The sequence below is a fragment of the Stegostoma tigrinum genome, unplaced genomic scaffold (assembly GCF_030684315.1).
Source record: "Stegostoma tigrinum isolate sSteTig4 unplaced genomic scaffold, sSteTig4.hap1 scaffold_100, whole genome shotgun sequence".
NCBI classification, from domain to species: Eukaryota; Metazoa; Chordata; class Chondrichthyes; order Orectolobiformes; family Stegostomatidae; genus Stegostoma; species Stegostoma tigrinum.
The window spans coordinates 1207219-1219897 of NW_026728052.1; positions in this window are offsets into that span (position 1 = coordinate 1207219).

Genomic DNA, 12679 nt, shown 5'->3' on the forward strand with positions numbered 1-12679 from the left:
ATGTAGATAGTAAATAATTGTAGTCCTCGGACTGATCCGTGTGGCACTCCACGAGTTATGGCTTTCTGGCCTGATAAAGATGGTGGTTAGAAAATAATTGGCTGAACCATTGAAATGAAAAATGTGAAAAAAATATGCATTTTCGTTGTTTGTGAAATTGTCAAATTGTTGATAAAATATAAATATTACTGTAGTTCTTGATGAATACAGTTTATCATTGAGCTTTATGAAAATTCTGAATATAGTTCATGATTTATGATAGCATCAGTTTTCATGCATCTTTATCTGAGAATTCAGATTTTTTTGTCAAAAATTGTGCTGTGCCACACATGATATTTGCTAAATCTGTCCTGTCCCAGCAGTTCAACTTGTTCAGTTTTGACATTACTTTTGTAAGGACCCCACAGTTGAGCTACCTTGCGTTGATAGCTCACTACACACTTCTTGCAGTAAAACAAATGCTCCTCAGACCAAACTTTGGAACCCCGCCCACGGCCGACAGAACCCCGCCCATGGCCAACGACCTCATTGCTCCGCCCACAACCTCCACAGCCAGCAACCCCAGAGGAGACAGCCACACCGAGCCCTGCCGCATCTTCACCATCCCCCCGGACCTCCCACTGACTGAGGACGAACGGTCAGTCCTTAGTAAGGGGCTCACCTTTGTCCCCCTACAACCACACATCAACGAATACTAGTCACAGTTGGACATAGAGCAGTTTTTCCGCCGTCTTCGCCTCCATGCCTACTTCTTCAACCGGGAACCTAACCCTCCCTCCACTGACCCCTTCACCCGCTTCCAACACAAGTCCTCCTCCTGGACACCACCCCCAGGCCTCCTACCCTCCCTCAACCTCTTCATTTCCAACTGCCGTCGAGACATTAACCGCCTCAACCTCTCCACCCCTCTCACCCACTCCAACCTCTCCCCCGCAGAACGGGCAGCCCTCCGCTCCCTCCACTCCAACCCCAACCTCACCATCAAACCCACAGACAAGGGTGGCGCAGTGGTAGTATGGCGCACTGACCTCTACATCGCCGAGGCCAGACGCCAACTCTCCGACACCACCTCCTACCGCCCCCTCGATCATGACCCCACACCCGAGCACCAAACCATCATCTCCAACACCATTCACGACCTCATCACCTCAGGGGACCTCCCACCCACAGCCTCCAACCTCATTGTTCCCCAACCCCGCACGGCCCGTTTCTATCTCCTTCCCAAAATCCACAAACCTGCCTGCCCTGGTCGACCCATCGTGTCAGCCTGCTTCTGCCCCACCGAACTCATCTCCACCTATCTGGACTCCATTTTCTCCCCTTTGGTCCAGGAACTCCCCACCTACGTCCGTGACACCACCCACGCCCTCCACCTCCTCCAGGACTTCCAATTCCCTGGCCCCCAACACCTCATATTCACCATGGACGTCCAGTCCCTATACACCTGCATTCCACATGCAGATGGCCTCAAGGCCCCCGCTTCTTCCGGTCCCGCAGGCCCGACCAATCCCCCTCCACCGACACTCTCATCCGCCTAGCTGAACTCGTCCTCACCCTCAACAACTTCTCTTTTGACTCCTCCCACTTCCTACAGACTAAGGGGGTGGCCATGGGCACCTGCATGGGCCCCAGCTATGCCTGCCTCTTTGTAGGTTACGTGGAACAGTCCCTCTTCCGCACCTACACAGGCCCCAAACCCCACCTCTTCCTCCGGTACATTGATGACTGTATCGGCGCCGCCTCTTGCTCCCCAGAGGAGCTCAAACAGTTCATCCACTTCACCAACACCTTCCACCCCAACCTTCAGTTCACCTGTGCCATCTACAGCACATCCCTCACCTTCCTGGACCTCTCAGTCTCCATCTCAGGCAACCAGCTTGTAACTGATGTCCATTTCAAGCCCACTGACTCCCACAGCTACCTAGAATACACCTCCTCCCACCCACCCTCCTGCAAAAATTCCATCCCCTATTCCCAATTCCTCCGCCTCCGCCGCATCTGCTCCCATGATAAGACATTCCACTCCCGCACATCCCAGATGTCTAAGTTCTTCAAGGACCGCAACTTTCCCCCCACAGTGATCGAGAATGCCCTTGACCGCATCTCCCGTATTTCCCGCTACACATCCCTCACACCCCGCCCCCGCCACAACCGCCCTAAGAGGATCCCCCTCATTCTCACACACCCCCCTACCAACCTCCGGATACAACGCATCACCCTCCGACACTTTCGCCATTTACAATCCGACCCCACCACCCAAGACATTTTTCCATCCCCACCCCTGTCTGCTTTCCGGAGAGACAACTCTCTCCGTGACTCCCTTGTTCGCTCCACACTGCCCTCCCTCTCAACTTATGACGGTGAGTTCACTGCAATGCTTATTTCAGTGAGAGAAGCAATTCAGAAGACAAAAATATCAACTTCACCAAACCACTCAACTTTTGATGCTGAGTTCACTGAAGTGCGTATTTCAGTGAGATAAGCAGTTCAGAAGACTAAAATCTCAACTTCACCAAACGATTCAACTGTCGATGCTGGGTTCACTGAAGTGCTTATTTCAGTGCGATAAAGCCCATCAGAAGACCAAAATCTAAACTTCACCAAACCACTCAACTTTTGATGCTGGGTTCACTGAAGTGCTTATTTCAGTGAGATAAGCACTTCAAAAAGACAAAATCCCAACCTCACCAAACGACTCAACTTTGATGCTGTATTTACCAAAATGCATATAACAGTGAGATAAGCACTTCAGAAGGACAAAATCTCAACTTCACCAAACCACTCAACTTTTGATGCTGGATTCACTGAATTGCTTATTTCAGTGAGATAAGCATGTCAGAAGACCCAACTCTCAACTTCACAAAACGACTCAACTTTTGATGCTTGTTTCACTGAAACGCTTATTTCAGTGAGGTAGGCACTTCAGAAGACAAAAATCTGAACTTCACTAAACGACTCAACTTTTGATGCACGTTTCACTGAAATGCTTATTTCAGTGATATAACGACTTCAGAAGACCAAAATCTCAACTTCACCAAACCACTCAACTTTTGATGCTGAGTCCACTGACGTGCTTATTTCAGTGAGATAAGCACTTCAGAAGGCCAAAATCTCAACTTTACCAATGACTCAACTTTTAATGCTGGTTTCACTGAAATGCTTATTTCAGTGAGATAGGCACGAAGGAAGAGAAAAATCTGAACTTCACTAAACGACTCAACTTTGATCCTGTATTTACCCAAATGCATATTACAGTGAGATAAGCACTTCAGAAGACCAAAATCTCAACTTCACCAAATGACTCAAATTTTGATGCTGGTTTGCCTGAAATGGCTATTTCAGTGAGATAAAACTTCAGAAGACCAATATCTCAGCTTCAACAAACTTTCGATGCTGCTTTGACTGAAATGCTTACTACAGCGAGATAAGCACTTCAGAAGGCCAAAATATGAACTTCACCAAACGACTCAACTTCTGATGCTTGGTTCACTGAAGTGCTTATTTTAGTGAGAGAAGCACTTCAGAAGGCCAAAATCTCAACTTGACCAAACCACTCAAGTTTTGATGCAGGTTCGAGTGAAACGCCTATTTCATTGAGATAAGCACTTCAAAATAGCAAAATCTCATCATCAAGAAACGACTCACCTTTTGATGCTGGTTTCACTGAAATGCTCAGTTCAGTGAGATAAGCAATTCAGAAGACCAAATTCTCAACTTCACCAAACCACTCAAATTTCGAAGCTGGGTTAAATGAAGTGCTTATTTCAGCGAGATAAGCACTTCAAAAGGCCAAAATCTCAACTTCACCAAACGACTCAACTTTCGATGCTGGGTTCACTGAAGTGCTTCTTTCAGTCAGATAAGCACTTCAGAAGACCAAAATCTAAACCTCACCAAACCACTCAACTTTCAATGTTGGCTTCACTGAAGTGCTTATTTCAGCGATATAAGCACATCAAAAAGACAAAATCCCAACCTCACCAAACGACTCAACATTTGATGCTGGTTTCACTGAAATGTTTCTTTCAGTGAAAATAAGGACTTCAGAAGACCAAAATCTGAAATTCACGAAACGACTCAAGTTTTGATGCTGGATTTACCCAAATGCTTATTTCAGTGAGATAAGCACTTCAGAAGACCAAAATCTAAACTTCACCAAACCACTCAATTTTCGATGCTAGGTTGACTGAAGTGCTTATTTCAGAGAGATAACCACTTCACAATGCCAAAATCCCAACTTCACCAAACGACTCAACTATTGATGCTGGTTTCACTGAATTGCTTATTACAGTCAGATAAGCACTTCAGAAGACCAAAATCTGAACTTCACCAAACCACTCAAATTTCGAGATAATGGGAACTGCAGACGCTGGTGATTCCAAGATAATAAAATGTGAGGCTGGATGAACACAGCAGGCCAAGCAGCATCTCAGGAGCACAAAAGCTGACGTTTTGGGCCTAGACCCTTCATCTGATGTGCTTTTGTGCTCCTGAGATGCTGCTTGGCCTGCTGTGTTCATCCAGCCTCACATTTTATTAACTCAAATTTCGATGTTGTTTTCAATGAAGTGCTTATTTCAGTGAGATAAGCAATTCAGAAGACCAAAATCTAAACTTCACCAAACCACTCAAATTTTGATGTTGTTTTCAATGAAGTGCTTATCTCTGTGAGATAAGCTCTTCAGAAGGCCAAAATCCCAACCTCACCAAACGACTCAACTTTTGATGCTGGTTTCACTGAAATGTTCCTTCCAGTCAGATAAGCACTTCTGAAGGCCAAAATCTCAACTTCACAAAACCACACAACTTTCGATGCTGAGTTCACTGAAGTGCTTATTTCAGCGAGATAAGCACTTCTGAAGGCCAAAATCTCAACTTCAGCAAACCACTCAAATTTCGAAGTTGTTTTCAATGAAGTGCTGACCTCTGTGAGATAAGCCTTTCAGAAGGCCAAAATCCCAACCTCAACAAACGACGCAAGTTTTGTTGCTGGTTTCACTGAAATGTTTCTTTGCGTGAAACAAGCACATCAGAAGACCAAAATCTAAACCTCACCAAACCACTCAAATTTTGATGTTGTTTTCAATGAAGAGCTTATCTCTGTGAGAGAAGCTCTTCAGAAGGCCAAAATCCCAACCTCACCAAATGACTCAACTTTTGATGCTGGTTTCACTGAAATGTTTCTTTCAGTGAAATAAGCACTTCAGAAGACCAAAATCCCAACTCCACCATACCACTAAACTTACGATGCTCGGTTCACTGAAGAGCTTATTTCAGCGAGATAAGCACTTCAGAATGCCAAAATCCCAACCTGACCAAACGACTCAACTTTTGATGCTGGTTTCACTGAAATGCTTCTTTCAATCAGATAAGCACTTCAGAAGGCCAAAATCTCAACTTCACAAAACCACACAACCTTCGATGTTGGTTTCACTGAAGTGATTATTTCAGCGAGATAAGCACTTCAAAGGACAAAATCCCAACCACACCAAACGACTCAACTTTTCATGCTGGTTTCACTGAAACTTTCGATGCTGGGCTCACTTAAGTGCTTATTTCAGCGAGATAAGCTCTTAAGAAGACCACAATCCCAACCTCTCAAAACGACTCAACATTTGATGCTGGATTTACCCAAATGCTTATTTCAGTGAGATAAGCACTTCAGTAGACCAAAATCTAAACTGCACCAAACCACTCAAATTTCGATGTTGTTTTGAATGAAGTGCTTATCTCTGTGAGATAAGCTCTTCAGAAGGCCAAAATCCCAACCTCACCAAACGACTCAACTTTTGATGCTGGATTCATTGAAATCCTTATTTCAGTCAGATAAGCAGTTCAGAAGGACAAAATCTCAACTTCAACAAACCAATCAACTTTCGATGCTGTGTTCACTGAAGTGCTTATTTCAGTCAGATAAGCACTTCAGAAGGCCAAAATCTCAACTTCACCAAACCACTCAAATTTCAATGCTGGGCTCACTGAAGTGCTTATTTCAGCGAGATCAGCACATCAGAATGCCAAAATCCAAATCTCACAAAACGACTCAACTTTTGATGCTGGTTTCACTGAAATGCTTCTTTCAGTGAGATAAGCACTTCATAATGCCAAAATCTCAACTTCACAAAACAACACAACTTTCGATGCTGGTTTCACTGAAGAGCTTATTTCAGTGGGATAAGCACTTCAGAAGGCTAAAATCCCAACCTCAGCAAACGACTCAACTTTTGATGTTGGTTTCACTGAAATGCTTCTTTCAGTCAGATAAGCACTTCAGAAGGCCAAAATCTCAACTTCACCAAAACACCCAACTTTCGATGCTGGGTTGACTGAAGTGCTTATTTCAGAGAGATAACCACTTCAGAATGCCAAAATCCCAACTTCACCAAACGACGCAACTTTTGATGCTGGTTTCACTGAATTGCTCATTCCAGTGTGATAAGCACATCGGAAGTCCAATATCTCAACTTCACCAAACCACCCTACTTTTGATCCTGGATTTACCCAAATGCTTATTTCAGTGAGATAAGCACTTCAGAAGACCAAAATCTAAACTTCAGCAAACCACTCAAATTTCGATGTGGTTTCAATGAAGTGCTTACCTCTGTGAGATAAGCTCTTCAGAAGGCCAAAATCCCAACTTCACAAAACAACACAACTTTCGATACTGCTTTCACTGAAGAGCTTATTTCAGTGAGATAAGCACTTCAGAAGGCAAAAATCCCAACCTCACCAAACGACTCAACTTTTGATGCTGGTTTCACTGAAATGCTTCTTTCAGTCAGATAAGCTCTTCAGAAGGCCAAAAACTCAACTTCACCAAACCACTCAACTTTCGATGCTGGATTTACCCAAATGCTTATTTCAGTGAGATAAGCACGTCAGAAGACCAAAATCTGAACTTCACTGTACGACACAACTTTTGATGTTGGATTTACCCAAATGATTATTTCAGTGAGATAAGCACGTCAGAAGGCCAAAATTTAAACTTCACTGAACGACTCAACTTTGGATGCTGGATTTACCCAAATGCTTATTTCAGTGAGATAAGCCTTTCAGAAGGCCAAAATCCCAACCTCACCAAACGACTCAACTTTTGATGCTGGTTTCACTAAAATGTTCCTTTCAGTCAGATAAGCACTTCAGAAGACCAAAATCTAAACCTCACCAAACCACTCAAATTTCGATGTTGTTTTCAATGAAGTGGTTATCTCTATGAGATAAGCTCCTCAGAAGGCCAAAATGCCAACCTCAGCATACGACTCAACTTTTGATGCTGGTTTCACTGAAATGTTTCTTTCAGTGAAATAAGCACTTCAGAAGACCAAAATCTGAAATTCACAAAACCACACAACTTTCGATGCTGGGTTCGCTGAAGTGCTTGTTTCAGCGAGATAAGCACTTTAGGAGGACAAAATCTCAACCTCTCCAAACGACTCAACTTTTGATGCTGGTTTCACTGAATTGCTCATTTCAGTGTGATAAGCACATCAGCACATCAATATCTCAACTTCAGCAAACCATTCAAATTTCGATGTTGGTTTCAATGAAGTGCTTATGTCTGGGAGATGAAGCTCTTCAGAAAGACAAATTTCCAACCTCACCAAACGACTCAACTTTTGATGCTGGTTTCACTGAAATGTTTCTTTCATTGAAAGAAGGACTTCAGAAGACAAAAATCTGAAATTTACCAAACCACCCTACTTTTGATCCTGGATTTACCAAATGCTTATTTCAGTGAGATAAGCACTTCAGAAGACCAAAATCTAAACTTCAGCAAACCACTCAAATTTCGATGTTGTTTTCAATGAAGTGCTTACCTCTGTGAGATAAGCTCTTCAGAAGGCCAAAATCCCAACCTCACCAAACGACTCAACTTTTGATGCTGGATTCATTGAAATCCTTATTTCAGTCAGATAAGCAGTTCAGAAGGACAAAATCTCAACTTCAACAAACCAATCAACTTTCGATGCTGGGCTCACTGAAGTGCTTATTTCAGCGAGATCAGCACATCAGAATGCCAAAATCCAAATCTCACAAAACGACTCAACTTTCGATGCTGCTTTCACTGAAGAGCTTATTTCAGTGAGATAAGCACTTCAGAAGGCAAAAATCCCAACCTCACCAAACGACTCAACTTTTGATGCAGGATTCATTGAAATCCTTATTTCAGTCAGATAAGCAGTTCAGAAGGACAAAATCTCAACTTCAACAAACCAATCAACTTTCGATGCTGTGTTCACTGAAGTGCTTATTTCAGTCAGATAAGCACTTCAGAAGGCCAAAATCTCAACTTCACCAAACCACTCAACTTTCGATGCTGGATTTACCCAAATGCTGATATCAGTGAGATAAGCACGTCAGAAGACCAAAATCTCAACTTCAGGAAACCACTCAAATTTCGATGTTGTTTTCAATGAAGTGCTTATAACCACTCAACTTTTGATGCTGGTTTCACTGAATTGCTTATTTCAGTGAGATAAGCACTTCAGAATGCCAAAATCCCAACTTCACAAAACCACTCAACTTTCAATGCTGGGCTCACTGAAGTGCTTATTTCAGCGAGATAAGCTCTTCAGAAGGCCAAAATCCCAACCTCACCAAACGACTCAACTTTTGATGCTGGTTTCACTGAATTGCTTATTTCGGCGAGATAAGCACTTCAGAAGGCCAAAATCTCAACTTCACAAAACGACTCAAATTTCGATGCTGGTTTCACTGAATTGCTTATTTCGGCGAGATAAGCACTTCAGAAGGCCAAAATCTCAACTTCACAAAACCACTCAAATTTCGATGCTAGTTTCACTGAATTGCTTATTTCGGCGAGATAAGCACTTCAGAAGGCCAAAATCTCAACTTCACAAAACCACTCAAATTTCGATGCTGGGCTCATTGAAGTACGTATTTCAGCAAGATAAGCACTTCAGAATGCCAAAATCCCAACCACACCAAACGACTCAAATTTTGATGCTGGTTTCACTGAAATGCTTCTTTCAGTCAGATAAGCACTTCAGAAGGCCAAAATCTCAACTTCACCAAAACACCCAACTTTCGATGCTGGGTTGACTGAAGTGCTTATTTCAGAGAGATAACCACTTCAGAATGCCAAAATCCCAACCTCACCAAATGACTCAACTATTGATGCTGGTTTCACTGAAATGCTTCTTTCAGTCAGATAAGCACTTCAGAAGGCCAAAATCTCAACTTCACCAAAACACCCAACTTTCGATGCTGGGTTGACTGAAGTGCTTATTTCAGAGAGATAACCACTTCAGAATGCCAAAATCCCAACTTCACCAAACGACGCAACTTTTGATGCTGGTTTCACTGAAATGCTTCTTTCAGTCAGATAAGCACTTCAGAAGGCCAAATTCTCAACTTCACAAAACCACCCAACTTTCGATCCTGGATGTACCCAAATGCTTAATTCAGTTAGATATGCACTTCAGAAGACCAAAATCTAAACTTCACCAAACCACTCAACTTTTGATGCTGGGTTCACTGAAGTGCTTATTTCAGCGAGATAAGCACTTCAGAATGCCAAAATCTCAACCTCACCAAATGACTCAACTTTTGATGCTGGTTTCACTGTAATGCTTCTTTCAGTCAGATAAGCACTTCAATTGGCCAAAATCTCAACTTCAGTAAACCACCCAACTTTCGATCCTGGATTTACCCAAATGCTTATTTCAGTGAGATAAGCACTTTAGAAGTCCAAAATCCCAACTTCACCAAACCACAAAACTTATGATGCTGGGTTCACTGAAGAGCTTATTTCAGTCAGATAAGCACTTCAGTTGGCCAAAATCACAACTTCACAAAACCACATATCTTTCGATGCTGAGTTCAATGAAGTGCTTATTTCAGCGATATAAGCACTTCACTATGCCAAAATCGCAACCTCACCAAGCGACTCCACTTTTGATGCTGGTTTCACTGAAATGCTTCTATGAGTAAGATATGCACATCAGAAGGCCAAAATCGCAACTTCACCAAACCACCCAACTTTCCATCCTGGATTTAACCAAATGCTTACTTCAGTGAGATAAGCACATCAGAAGGCCAAAATCTAAACTTCATAAAAACACTCAACTTTCGATGCTGGGTTCACTGAAGTGCTTATTTCAGAGAGAATAAGCACTTCAGAATGCCAAAATCCCAACCTCACCAAACGACTCATCATTTGATGCTGGTTTCACTGAATTGTTTATTTCAGTCAGATAAGCACTTCAGAAGGCCAAAATCTCAACTTCACAGAACCACTCAACTTTCGATGCTGGGCTCACTGCACTGCTTATTTCAGCGAGATCAGCACTTCAGAATGCCAAAATCCCAACCTCACCAAACGACTCAACTTTTTATGCTAATTTCACTGAAATGCTTCTTTCAGTCAGATGTGCACATCAGAAGGCCAAAATCTAAACTGCACCAAACCACCCAACTTTCGATCCTGGATTTACACAAATGCTTATTTCAGTGAGATAAACAGTTCAGAAGACCAAAATCTAAACTTCACCAAACCACTCAACTTTCGATGCTGGATTCACTGAAGTGCTTATTTCAGTGAGATTAGCACTTCAGAAGTCCAAAATCCCAACATCACCAAACCACAAAACTTATGATGCCTTGTTCACTGAAGAGCTTATTTGAGTCAGATAAGCACTTCAGAAGGCCAAAATCACAACTTCACAAAACATTACATCTTTCGATGCTGTGTTCACTGAAGTGCTTATTTCAGAGAGATAAGCACTTCAGAAAACCAACATCCCAACCTCACCAAACGACTCAAGTTTTGATGCTGGTTTCACTGAAATGCTTCTTTCAGTCAGATATGCACATCAGAAGTCCGAAATCTCAACTTCACCAAACCACCCAACTTTCGATCCTGGATTTACACAAACACTTATTTCAGTGGGAGATAAGCACTTCAGAAGGCCAAAATCTCAACTTCAGTAAACCACCCAACTTTCGATCCTGGATTCACCCAAATGCTTATTTCAGTGAGATATGCACTTCAGAAGACCAAAATCTGAACTTCACCAAACCACAAACCTTATGATGCTGGGTTCACTGAAGAGCGTATATCAGTCAGATAAGCACTTCCGAAGACAAAATCTAAACTTCACCAAACCACTCAACTTTCGATGTTGAGTTCACTGAATTGCTTATTTCAGAGAGATAAGCACTTCAGAATGCCGAAATCCCAACCTACCCAAACGACTCAACTTTTGATGCTGGTTTCACTGAAGTGCTTATTTCAGAGAGATAAGCACTTCAGCATTGCCAAAATCTCAACTTCACAAAACCAACCAACTTTCGATCCTGGATTTACCCAAATACTTATTTCAGTGAGATAAGCACTTCAGAACACCAAAATCTCAACTTCACCCAACCACTCAACATTTGATGCTGGTTTCACTGAATGGCTTATTTCAGTGAGATAAGCACCTCAGAAGGCCAAAATCTCAACTTCACAAAACCACTCAACTTTCGATGCTGGGCTCACTGCAGTGTTTATTTCAGCGAGATAAGCACTTTAGAATGCCAAAATCTCAACCTCACCAAATGACTCAACTTTTGATGCTGGTTTCACTGAAAAGCTTCTTTCAGTCAGATAAGCAAATCAGAAGGCCAAATTCTCAACTTCACAAAACCACCCAACTTTCGATCCTGGATTTACCGAAATACTTATTTCAGTGAGATAAGCACATCAGAAGACCAAAATCGAAACATCACCAAACCACTCAACTTTCGATGTTGGATTCACTGAAGTGCTTATTTCAGTGAGATAAGCACTTCAGAAGTCCAAAATCCCAACATCACCAAACCACAAAACTTATGATGCCTTGTTCACTGAAGAGCTTATTTCAGAGAGATAAGCACTTCAGAATGCCAAAATCCCAACCTCACCAAACGACTCAAGTTTTGATGCTGGTTTCACTGAATTGCTTATTTCATTGAGATAAGCATTTCAGATGGCCAAAACCTCACCTTCACAAAACCACTCATCTTACGATGCTGGGCTCACTGCAGTGCTTATTTCAGCGAGGTAAGCACTGAAGAATGCCAAAATCCCAGGTTCACAAAACCACTCAACTTTCGATTCTGAGCTCACTGCAGTGCTTATTTCAGCGAGATAAGCACTTCAGAAAGCCAAAATCCCAACCTCAAAAAACGACTCAACTTTTGATGCTGGTTTCACTGAAATGCTTCTTTCAGTCAGATATGCACAATCAGAAGGCCAAAATCTCAACTTCACCAAACCACCCAACTTTCCAGCCTGGATTTACCCAAATGCTTATTTCAGTGAGATAAGCACTTCAGAAGACAAAATTCTAAACTTCACCAACCCACTCAACTTTCGATGCTGTGCTCACTGAAGTGCTCATTTCAGCGAGATAAGCACTTCAGAATGTCAAAATCCCAACCTCACAAACGACTCAACTTTTGATGCTGGTTTCACTGAAATGCTTCTTTCAGTCAGATAAGCACTTCAATTGGCACAAGTCTCAACTTCAGTAAACCACTCAACTTTCGATCCTGGATTTACCCAAATGCTTATTTGAGTGAGATATGCACTTCAGAAGGCCAAAATCTCAACCTCAACAAACGACTCAACTTTTGATGCTGGTTTCACTGAAATGCTTCTTTGAGTCAGATATGCACATCAGAAGGCAAAAAT